The sequence below is a fragment of the Uloborus diversus genome, chromosome 6, assembly GCF_026930045.1.
Source record: "Uloborus diversus isolate 005 chromosome 6, Udiv.v.3.1, whole genome shotgun sequence".
Classification (NCBI taxonomy): domain Eukaryota; kingdom Metazoa; phylum Arthropoda; class Arachnida; order Araneae; family Uloboridae; genus Uloborus; species Uloborus diversus.
The window spans coordinates 21,470,670-21,480,933 of NC_072736.1; the positions used below are offsets into that span (position 1 = coordinate 21,470,670).

The window sequence follows — 10,264 nt, forward strand, 5'->3', positions numbered from 1 at the left end:
ATCAATCGTTTATTGTTATCAAACTATATTTGTCCCAAAGTGATCACATTAAGTGGCGCCTACTGTATTATGTACGAAAAAGCTCTCAACATTTTTTATAAATTGCAAAAACTAAAATCATATCATGCATAACAGGTAAATAATTTGTATTTTTTTTTTTTTAATGTTATTTCTCATACTTATTTTTCTTTTTGCAGGTGGAGGATATTTGATATGGTTTTAATAATTCCAGAAAATACATCAATAGACATTTGTAACTTTTAAATTGCATTAGATTTCATAAAGATCTTGTAAAAATCTCCATTGTTGGAGACATCTTTCTGTTTTTATATGAATTGTTACATTTACTATTATGCACTATTTTGTAATAACTGTGATGTTTTCATCTTTATTCCAAGTATGTTATTTTTTAATTATTATGAAGGCATTTATTCTCCCCTTAGTGTATCATCATTGATTTTTTAAACGGCAAATCAGAAGAGATATTTCACTTCATTCTGTATTTTGATTTATCCATGAATGCTTTTATAAAATAAATCTTCTGTACAAAAATCAAAATTCTGCATTTGACTAATAAAATTTGCATTCTTATGTTTGATGACTTTTTGTCTCATACCACAGATCTTTTCTGCTGCAAAGGAAATGCATGTCTCAAAAATAAATCTTAAATTTCAACGAAAATATTGCCCTATATTGTGGGGAGAATTCGTGTACGTATGGAGCAAATTTTACACAAAATGCAGTGGTATACAGCTTTGTACGAATAGCTTTTACTATACCAACATTTCTTGTCTCAATTTTAATTTTATTCACAGCTTTAGAATTAACTTTGAATAAAGATTTTAGGATTAACTACAATTATTGAGTGTTGTAACCGATAAATCATGTACTGATTTTATTTTGTACTGTGTAGTGATAACCAAGCTTTCTTAGATAAAGTCTTTTTATTAAAAAAAAAACATATTTTATGGAGTCTTTTAGATTTGCGCTTTCGTGCCAACACTTATTTGAATTTATCAAGCACCGTCAGAAGTTTTCCCGACTTGCTCAAGCGATACATTCCTTTTACTATTTTATAACTGAGATCGAGGTACAAAAATATGTTATTTTTTATATAAAAGTGATTACTTAGAAAATATTAGGCAACAAAACTGTTTGCTGACAGTTGCTATCAGTTAAAAATAAAGTTAAAAAATAAGCAAACTAGGGGACTGTGGCGTAGGTAGCTGTTACAGAAAGTTTGATGGTAACAATCAAGCCAGCTGGTTGCCACAATGACAGTTATTTTCTTATTAGTAGGCCTTTATACATGTAATGAACTTGATTGGTAGTCTGTTTTTTTGAAATTTGCAAGGCGAGTCGGTGAAAATTAAAGAAAAAAAAGAAACCCAGAGTCGGTATGTTTTCGATCGACCCCGACTCCTTTGCCCCAAAATCAGTCCGACTCCACAGTCATCACAAAACAGTTTTGTCATTCAGTGGAACCCTGATATAAGTTTTTCGTTCAACTAGTGATAAAAAAAAAGTACCAAGCGAGAATAAGCGTAAAATCAGAGCAGGATTAGAATTCAACGCATATTACATGAAATAGACCGCCAGCTCAGTCATTTCCAGCCGAAGACTGCAGTTTCGTGCTTATTAGCACTCATCAGCCCGGCGTACAAAAGTGACTGAGCTGGAGATGGAAGAGGTTTTCCATCTTCAGCTCAGTCACTTTCCTATGCCGGGCTGATGAGTGCTAATAAGCACGAAACTGCAGTCTTCGGCTGGAAATGACTGAGCTGGCGGTGTATTTCTGCTTTAGCCCTGGCTAATGGGCGGTAATTTACTGAATATCAAAGCATATTGTTTAAAATTAGACATTTACAAAATAAACTAAAGGAAACATGCTACGTGGAAACATCCAAAATCTTTCGTTTTTGGCATAAACTTTATCTAAAGTACATTCTATGCTAACATTGTTTTGCGTTGGTTCTTAGTTTCGTTGTAAATTGGCTTTTTGGTTGGCATTTGAAAATAAAAATTGAAGGGTTTGCAGCAACAAAGAGTAAACTACATTTTTTTTGGTCGTTTGGTTCAAGGTGGAGTTATCTCAGGTTGATAGTTCTCAAGTTATTCGCTAGCATGAGTTAGCTGCTTTATTCCCTTGAAGCAACATAGAGTTAACTCCAGGAGATTCCCCAACAATCAAAAAATGGAGTTAACCCTTTTGCTGCAAACCCTTCAATTGTTTCAGAGACTTTATGCATTGAATCACTTGATCAGCTGTGAGACCATCCTCCATTATTTCTTCGTTTTCATCCATTATCACCAGTGGGTATTAAATCCGATATTGAAGGAATTTGTGATGTAATGAGTTGACACATGGGTTATCAACTTCTGCAAGATTTTCATGAAGAAAGTACCGTATTTTCCTGCGGATTATCTGCTAAAAAAGGCAAAGTTTATGAGGTGCGGATTATGCGCAGCCACGGATTATCTGTGATTTTTTTTTTCCGCTTAACACCAACGCATTGAACCTCAATATTTTTACAGTAGGATTCACCGATCGAGATCGTACGCCGACTGAATGTTGTTTATTTTACGAAGCATGCATGTTCTTCATCGCTGCCTGCCTGTATGTTGGTTATTTTACGTTGCTTGAATGTTCCTTTTTGCGATTCAGGGCATGTAAAATAAGCAACATTACAGTGAAATAGGTAGCCATTTGCACAAGATTAGACCGTTTGCTCCTTTGACTTAACTCTGCTTTTCAAGCAATTAGCGAACTATAATCAATATTTCAAAAAGAAATCATTATATTTTAGATTATCTTTCAGATTAATTTTGATTATGCCTTCTAAGTAATTACTTTTTCACGTTTTTAGTTTAGTTGCTCAAATGGTATGTTAAATTCAAACTTTATCTTTTTCCATCGTATTATCCGCGGATTATACGAAGCTTTTTTTTTCTTCAGACCAATTTTAGGACCTGCGGACGTTAAGCCGCCCGCGGATAATACGCAGGAAAATACGGTAAGCAGTTCTTTTCCTCAATTTTCGTGAAAGAAGACTGCATGTGAGGGGAGTTTCCTCCAATTGTTCAAATACCAATCCAGAATAAAGTTATGCCGCAGTGGCTTCAAACGGCTGTATAATAAATTTAGCATCCAAAAAAAAAAAAAAAAAAGTTTGAGTCCTGTAGATTAAAAATGATTTTGATCTGCTGGTAGAAAAACATATTGTGATTTTTGAAAAAGGGTAACGTAAAATCCGGGAAGTTTTATCATTATCAACCAGTGTAGTAATTTTCATGGATCAGCAGAAAATGACATCAGGCACAGGGTAATCTTTGAAACAGACAACGTGCATAAAATCGGGGTTCCACTTTATACGAACCTTTACTTTTTTGCACTGATTATATTTTATTTTTAATAATTTTTCAGTTCCCACAGTCCTTAAAAGTCCTTAGACACGATTGCTAGCAATGATGGAAAAAATATTGTTTCACGTGTACAGACCCAGATCTATACATATTGGCCCCCCCCCCCCTGCAACAAAACTTGATTGGCCCCTCCTCAGCAGTCAGCAGTGTATATTTGTATTTGCAACGTTAATAAGCCTAAATGCTAGTTTCAGGGGTAGGAGTTGTCCTAAAATTCCTTAAATTTTCAAATTTTGTCCTAAAATTTTCAGTATTGTTTTAAAATCCCTAAAATTTTCATTATTTTTTTGTCTACTTGCACAGAAAAATAAAATTCAACCTGAAAATGAAACTTTTTATAATGATATGCCTATACATTGAAGCACCGTTTATACATTTTTGAAGGGACTGTATGAAAAGAGCATATAAATGAAAAAAAAAACGTTTAATAGGTAAACGTTAATGTATATTAGACTCTGCAGGGACCAATTTGAAAAACGTAATTGATAAAAACGTATAAAAGAGAAACGTATGAATGGTGCTCCATTGTATTTTACAATAAAATAAAGCCTCTAAGAAATTTTCTCTAAAAAAGAAAGAGAAAAATTTATGCTGCTGCAGCTTTTTTTTTCTGGAGAAGGGGTAGAGGATGTAGTTAACTAAAACATATTCTCAATATAAAGCTGTTTGATTTATCTATACTTTAACTCTTGCAGTTGTTCCTCTTCTGGAAGAAAAATATATAAAAATAAAATATTAAAGAAAATAAAAACAGCTGTACAGCAAAAGTTGCAGAAAAGGAGTTAGGGGAAATTAATAGGATATGATATTTTTGATTTTTTCCCCTTAGAAAACAAATGAAAAATTTTTAAACCCGGGGAGGGGGGGGTGGAGGGATATTTCCTCTTCTCTCAATTTGCTGTTCTGTGGTAGAGGGGGGGGGGGGTGAAAGGTATCATAGCATGAAATAAAATAAATAAAATGTGTTGAGTTAGAACCCAAAAATAAACTTGGTTTAAAAATCATATTTGGAGCAAAATTTGAATGGGTTGTCCCCAGGTGCGAAGTAATAATTATTTTTATAGTGCTTATCTTGTGTTGTGGTCTGAGCATTAGCTTGTTCTTCCAGTACAAAGAAACAGTTTGCTTTGTGTTTCTGTTCAATGGAGTTGGATTATTTCTTGCACATATAATTTTTAAATTTAGTCACTAATTGTTTGCTTTAACAGGGTGGCGATGGATCAGGGAAAATATCAGGGAATTTTATTAATCAGGAAATTTCGGAAAAATAACAAAAAATCAGGGAAAATTGATTTTATGAAGAAAAAAAAATTTTTTTTGCTATACAAAATTAAGTACTCTAATTCCCTAGGCATTTTCCGGCAATTATCTGTTCAAAAAAAGAAGTAAAATTAATGAGGTGCGATTATACTCTGCCGCATATTTGTGCATCTTTTTTCCTCAACGTCAATTGAATTTTACTTATTAACCACAGGATGAACTTCCTAAGATTGCTTCTGTGTCTGTTAGATTATGTTATTTGTATTCTGTTACTGTTTTCTGAATTCTCCATTCTGTTACTTTGGAATTGAATAAAAAAGTTGCAACTTCCCAAGGGTCCCTAATCTGAGCAAGATTCAATGCATTCTATTGTAGTTTTCAATATTGAATATGAAATGCTCTATCATCCACTATGAGAATCAAGCTTATAAATTACATTTAAGTTTTTTTTTAAAAACTTTTTAGGAATGCATTTCGAAGTTTACATTATCCGTTAAGTACAACTTTTAAAAATTTTTCTCAAGTGTAATTTTAAATTATAGACAGTCTTTAATAATTGAGACATATTTTTAGTAAATTGATTTGCCACTGATTGTTAATAATAGAACAAGTATGTTTGAAAAAATCGCATATTAGGGATACTTGATCTCTTCGTTTAGAGGGATACATGATCCCAGGCAATATAAACACATATGGCAATATAAACACAATGAAAACAATATAAATGTTGTTTACTTAGTTGACATTAACATTAAACATTCAAAACCATGTTAACATAATAAAATTTGTCATAGTTTGAGTGATAGATTTAAACAATCACTATACTGTAAATATGCTAAACAATTGAAATATCAGTTCACACTTGTAACCCACATAGCACCTCAAACATCTAAACATAAACTAACTCTACCAATAAATTATGTTCTGATCAGCCAAATGAGCTTGAACAAGTTGAAATAGATGTCAACTCTTTGTTTGAAAGAAAAAAAAAAGATTTTACTATAGTTAGATTTACAACAAAAAAAGTGAGTTGCCCATTATGTTGACCGATTAGCGGATAGAATGCAAAGTTGGATTTCTAGAGTTTGAAATAAGTTTTCTGAAGTGAAAAGGTAATATGTTTAATCAATCTATTTTTCCAGAAAAATTGATGAAATGTGCAATCATCCAGCTGGGTTGAGAGGAACTTAAAGAACTTCAACAAACGAGTTGTTTGCATTTGACTTTTCAGGTTTTGAAAACATATAAGCTATGCTTTCTTTTTTATGAGTACACTGATACTTACATTTTTCTTCCCTCTCTTTAAAAATTAATTCAAATGGTGAAACTCTTAATTTTATTATTGCAAGACAAGAAGCAAATAAGATGATTTTCGTGCTTGTCATCCTATTTTTTTATTTGTCGTAATTTTAGCTTTGTTACGCTACTTAAAAAAATTGTTAGTTTTATTTATAAAATACAGTTTTTTTTTTTTTTTTTTTTGTTCACAACTGTATTGGATAATAAGTAACTGATCAAAAGCATCATAAGTTCATGAAAGTTGTGTACATTTCTTTTTGCAAATGTCTAGTAAAATTTGAAACTATGTTATTTTGTGTTCACATCAATAAACAATCACAATCAAATAAAGAAAATTAGAAATTGTGTTTTTTTTTTAGAAACGTTACGTAGAAAACTAAAATCCATAAATAAATTGACGATCTAATGAAAAGGCTATGTATTTTCTCAGTGGGAGCAGAGAAAAAAATTTGAAACTAAAGCGGGGATCAAGTATCCCCAGTCTCCTCTACCGTTCTTGAGTTATGTGACACACATACGCACATACGTACATACTTACGTCACGAGAAAACTCGTTATAATTAACTCAGGGATTGTCAAAATGGATATTTCGGAGGTCTATACGTTCTTAGGGACTTATCCACGTGATGATGAATGAAAACAGTCGGTAAAAAACCAGAAAATTTCGAAAAAAAAAAGGAAAAAAAGTTTTTCCCGAAGGGGTTTATTTTCACTCCGGAAAAATTGAAAAAATGAATTTTTTCAACTTTTTAGGAATTTTTAATTGAAATTTTCAGTAAAAAGTGATTAGAAATTTCTCATACTTAAATTCTGATACAATTTCCTACCCCCCCCCCCTCCTTGTATGTTAAAATACTGTCTAACTTTGATGATGCAAGTTGTTGTATGATAATATAATTTGCATATAGATCGAAAAACATTTAATACTTTTTGCAAAAAAAAAAGACCAATATCTTTAGAGAAGAATTTATTTTCCTTCTTCATAAAACAAACAAACATAACTTTAATCACAGAACTTTGTTTCTGCTGATTGCGAACCAAATGTACAGGGTGCGGCAGAAAAAAAAAAAAAAAAACTGGCAAGCAATTTTCCATGTAACTTTACTAAAAATAAATAAAGTAACAAAACACAAAAAAATAATATGAGAAGATCTTTAGCAATGAATAGATTAATTGGTTTTCATTTGTTGTTGTCATGGCAGAAACAATGTGGCTTGCACCACTCTTGTCTTTTTCGCCGTATGAACTGGTGTGAAGTCAAATTGAAATGTTCAGTCTACATTGCTGTGCTGAAGGGCTCTTAGGTCCACAGAAGTGCAACAGCTTCTAAAATGTCCTTCTGGTACACTTTTTGATTCATCTCAGGGCCCTCATCCTCAAAAAAAAAGAGATTTTTTTTTCTCGTTTGTGCTGATTCTATCACAGACAAAGAATGACTTCTGATTTTGGTGATGTTTAACATTTTCTAAGGTGCTTGGAGTGTCTATAGACCAATCACAGACAAAGGCCTGACTTCTGATTTTGGTGATGTTTAACATTTTCTAAGGTGCTTGGAGTGTCTATAGACCAAATCCTATTGTTCTGGAGGTTATGAGCTGGTTGAACGGTAACTCAGTGAAAGGTATCTTTTCCAGCGTGGATTTGCGGCCCGTCTCAAACGTTTCTGGCATCTTTGGGTCATACGAATGCCTGAACTTTTTAGAACTGATAAAACTTCAGTTTGAGTTATTTTTGACCTTATCGGTCACAAATTCCCATCTTAGGAACGAGTACTCTCCTGGAAACCCAAGGATTTCATTGAACTCACTTTTGAATGACCTGACGATTAACTGAACGGTTCACTGTTCGATTTTGTACACTTTCCGGACATCGACTATCATTTCCAAGCCACTTGATGCGGCATACTGCATCAAATACTGTTTGCCGAGGCACAACAGGCAAACGAACTGTCGTTCTACATGGTTAAACAACTTTAAAATAAGATGTCTTTTGCTTAAAATGTAAGAAAACCAAAAAACAATACATAAACTAGGAGATAGATTGGAAATTATTTTCTAATAAAGTGAGAAACAAAAATAAATAAGTCACTCAAAAAGATTTTTTAAAAAAAATAGTTCCTGATCAAATGACTCTAAAACATTTTATTATTAAGTAAAATGCGAAATAGAGAAAAACTTGGTTGTAATAACTCAGTTTTGTTCAAAAGTGCAGGTATGACTACTTTTACTACTGTTCTTAAAACGGCCGTATGAATAAATTGAAGCTTAAGTTTTGGTTCAGCTTTAGAAACCATTATGCAGTTTTGGATTGGGGTTCCTGTTAGAAAGGAAAACCAATTTAGTTCTGACTTAGACTGGACTGAAAAAAATCAAAACTCAATAGCTTTCATTTTCAGACAGTAAAGTTACATTGTAATTAAGGGAAATCATACTTCTTTTTCTTTCAAACAATATCAATCATACGTGAAATACACCGCCAGCTCAGTCATTTCCAACCGAGGACTGCAGTTTCGTGCTTATTAGCACTCATCAGCCCGGCATAGGAAAGTGACTGAGCTGGAGATGGAAAAGTTTGAAAGTCAAAAAATGCAGTTATTATTTCAAGATTCAAAGGCAGTCTAAAATAGAAAACGTAATTGTTATGGTTAGACCCACCTTACATAATATTATTGACTGAAAGACGACTTGACTTATTTCTGGTGTTTGATCAAGAAAGCTCTCTGTTATAAAGCAAAAAGTTTTTTTTCTAATTAAACTTACCTTTATGTGTATTATTGTAAAGCAGAAAAAGAAGACGTGTGGATTGCAGAAATATTTTAATGCTTAACCCTTTATATGCTCCAAGAAACACAGAGCTATTAAGAAATCGTATTTTTAGTTATAAAAAAATCAATTTTTCCCGAATTAACCGGTAAAAAACCGGTTTTTTCACCACTTCAAAATTTCCGGAAATTTTACATCTCTAGGTCGGGTTGAAAAAAAAAAAAAAAACTGAACATTCATTCAGGGGTGAGCAAAATGGAAATTAAGGCCGATTTTTGAGTGAAATTTTTTTCGCGAATACAATACTTCCTTTTTAGCCTACTTTCCCAGTAAAAATCAGAGAAAGAAGAAAAAAGCATGAAAGAAGGCTTAATACATCTTAAAAATATCCCGAAAAACAAAAAAAAAGTCAAAAATAAATAAAATAGTTAGATAAATATTGAAAAATTAAAAATTGGAAAGTAGGGTATTGAGATGGGGAAAAATGTCTGTCGGTCTGTCTGTCGGTATGTCGGTCTGTCTGTCTGTCCCCCCCTAATAACTTTTGAATGAATAGTCCGATTCGAACAATTTTTTTTTTGTTAGAAAGATTTCGGCGAGGACATCTCATTCCCATAATTCATTTTTTGATTTGAACAATTTTTCGTTCAATTTTGAACAGTTCAAAAAAACTTAACATTAGCGCCTACGGGGAAATTCAAATCAAAAATAAATCTTGAACTTAGAAGCGAAGTGGCTTCAAACAAACTTTGTAGGGGAAAACTTTTGATAAAAAACATGTATCGAAAATATCTTTTTGATTTGAATAAGTTTTCGTTCAATTTTGAACAGTTCAAATCTCTTAACATTAGCGCCTAAGGGGAAACTGAAAGTCAATATAGATTCCGAACTTAAAGGTGGATTTACTTCAAACAAACTTTGTTGGAAATAGCTCTTGACGACCTACTCCCGACTCTGACTCCGAGAATTTAGGGGCACCTGACACCGACTCTGACTCCTGTTCCCGACAATTAATCGGACTCCGACTCCCCGACTTCGACTCTGACTTCGTAGCTTTGGCAAACATTTATACACGGATTACAAATGACTGACTCCGATTCTTGGATATTCGACTCCGACTCTTTTATCCCAAAATGAGATTGACTCCGACTCCGACTCCGCTGCTGTGGTTTTAACTGTGAAATAATTATTGTTGATATGATTTGTTTTTATTTTCACGCTAAAGTTTTAATTTAGGTATTTAGTTTTCGGTGAATAAACTCGAAAAATATGCGCAGACGATTTTTTTTTTTTTTGACAATGAAAATTATTTCTTTAAGTTGACATTTTATTGTTTTTTTTTTTTATTTTGGTAAGTGCATTAATTCGTTTAAAAAATTATTTTTGGCAACAGGGGAAAAAGAAACGATTTTTTTTATATGATGTATTTATTTTAATGAACTTATTATTATTATTTTTTTGTTTTGAAAGCTGTTAAAAATTTTTTTTAATGGAAAGAAGTGTATTAGCTGCTTTGTTTA

General features: G+C 32.5%; 1 protein-coding gene across 1 annotated transcript in view; it reads left to right on the forward strand.

Annotated features, from left to right (window-relative positions):
* LOC129224112 (CCR4-NOT transcription complex subunit 7-like) overlaps window positions 1-586 on the forward strand; it is a 33,605-nt gene extending 33,019 nt beyond the window's left edge. The window contains exon 8 of the mRNA XM_054858521.1: window positions 198-586. The gene's annotated coding sequence lies outside the window, so the exon portion shown is untranslated. The remainder of the gene's footprint in view (window positions 1-197) is intronic.
* Window positions 587-10,264: the final 9,678 nt, after the last annotated feature.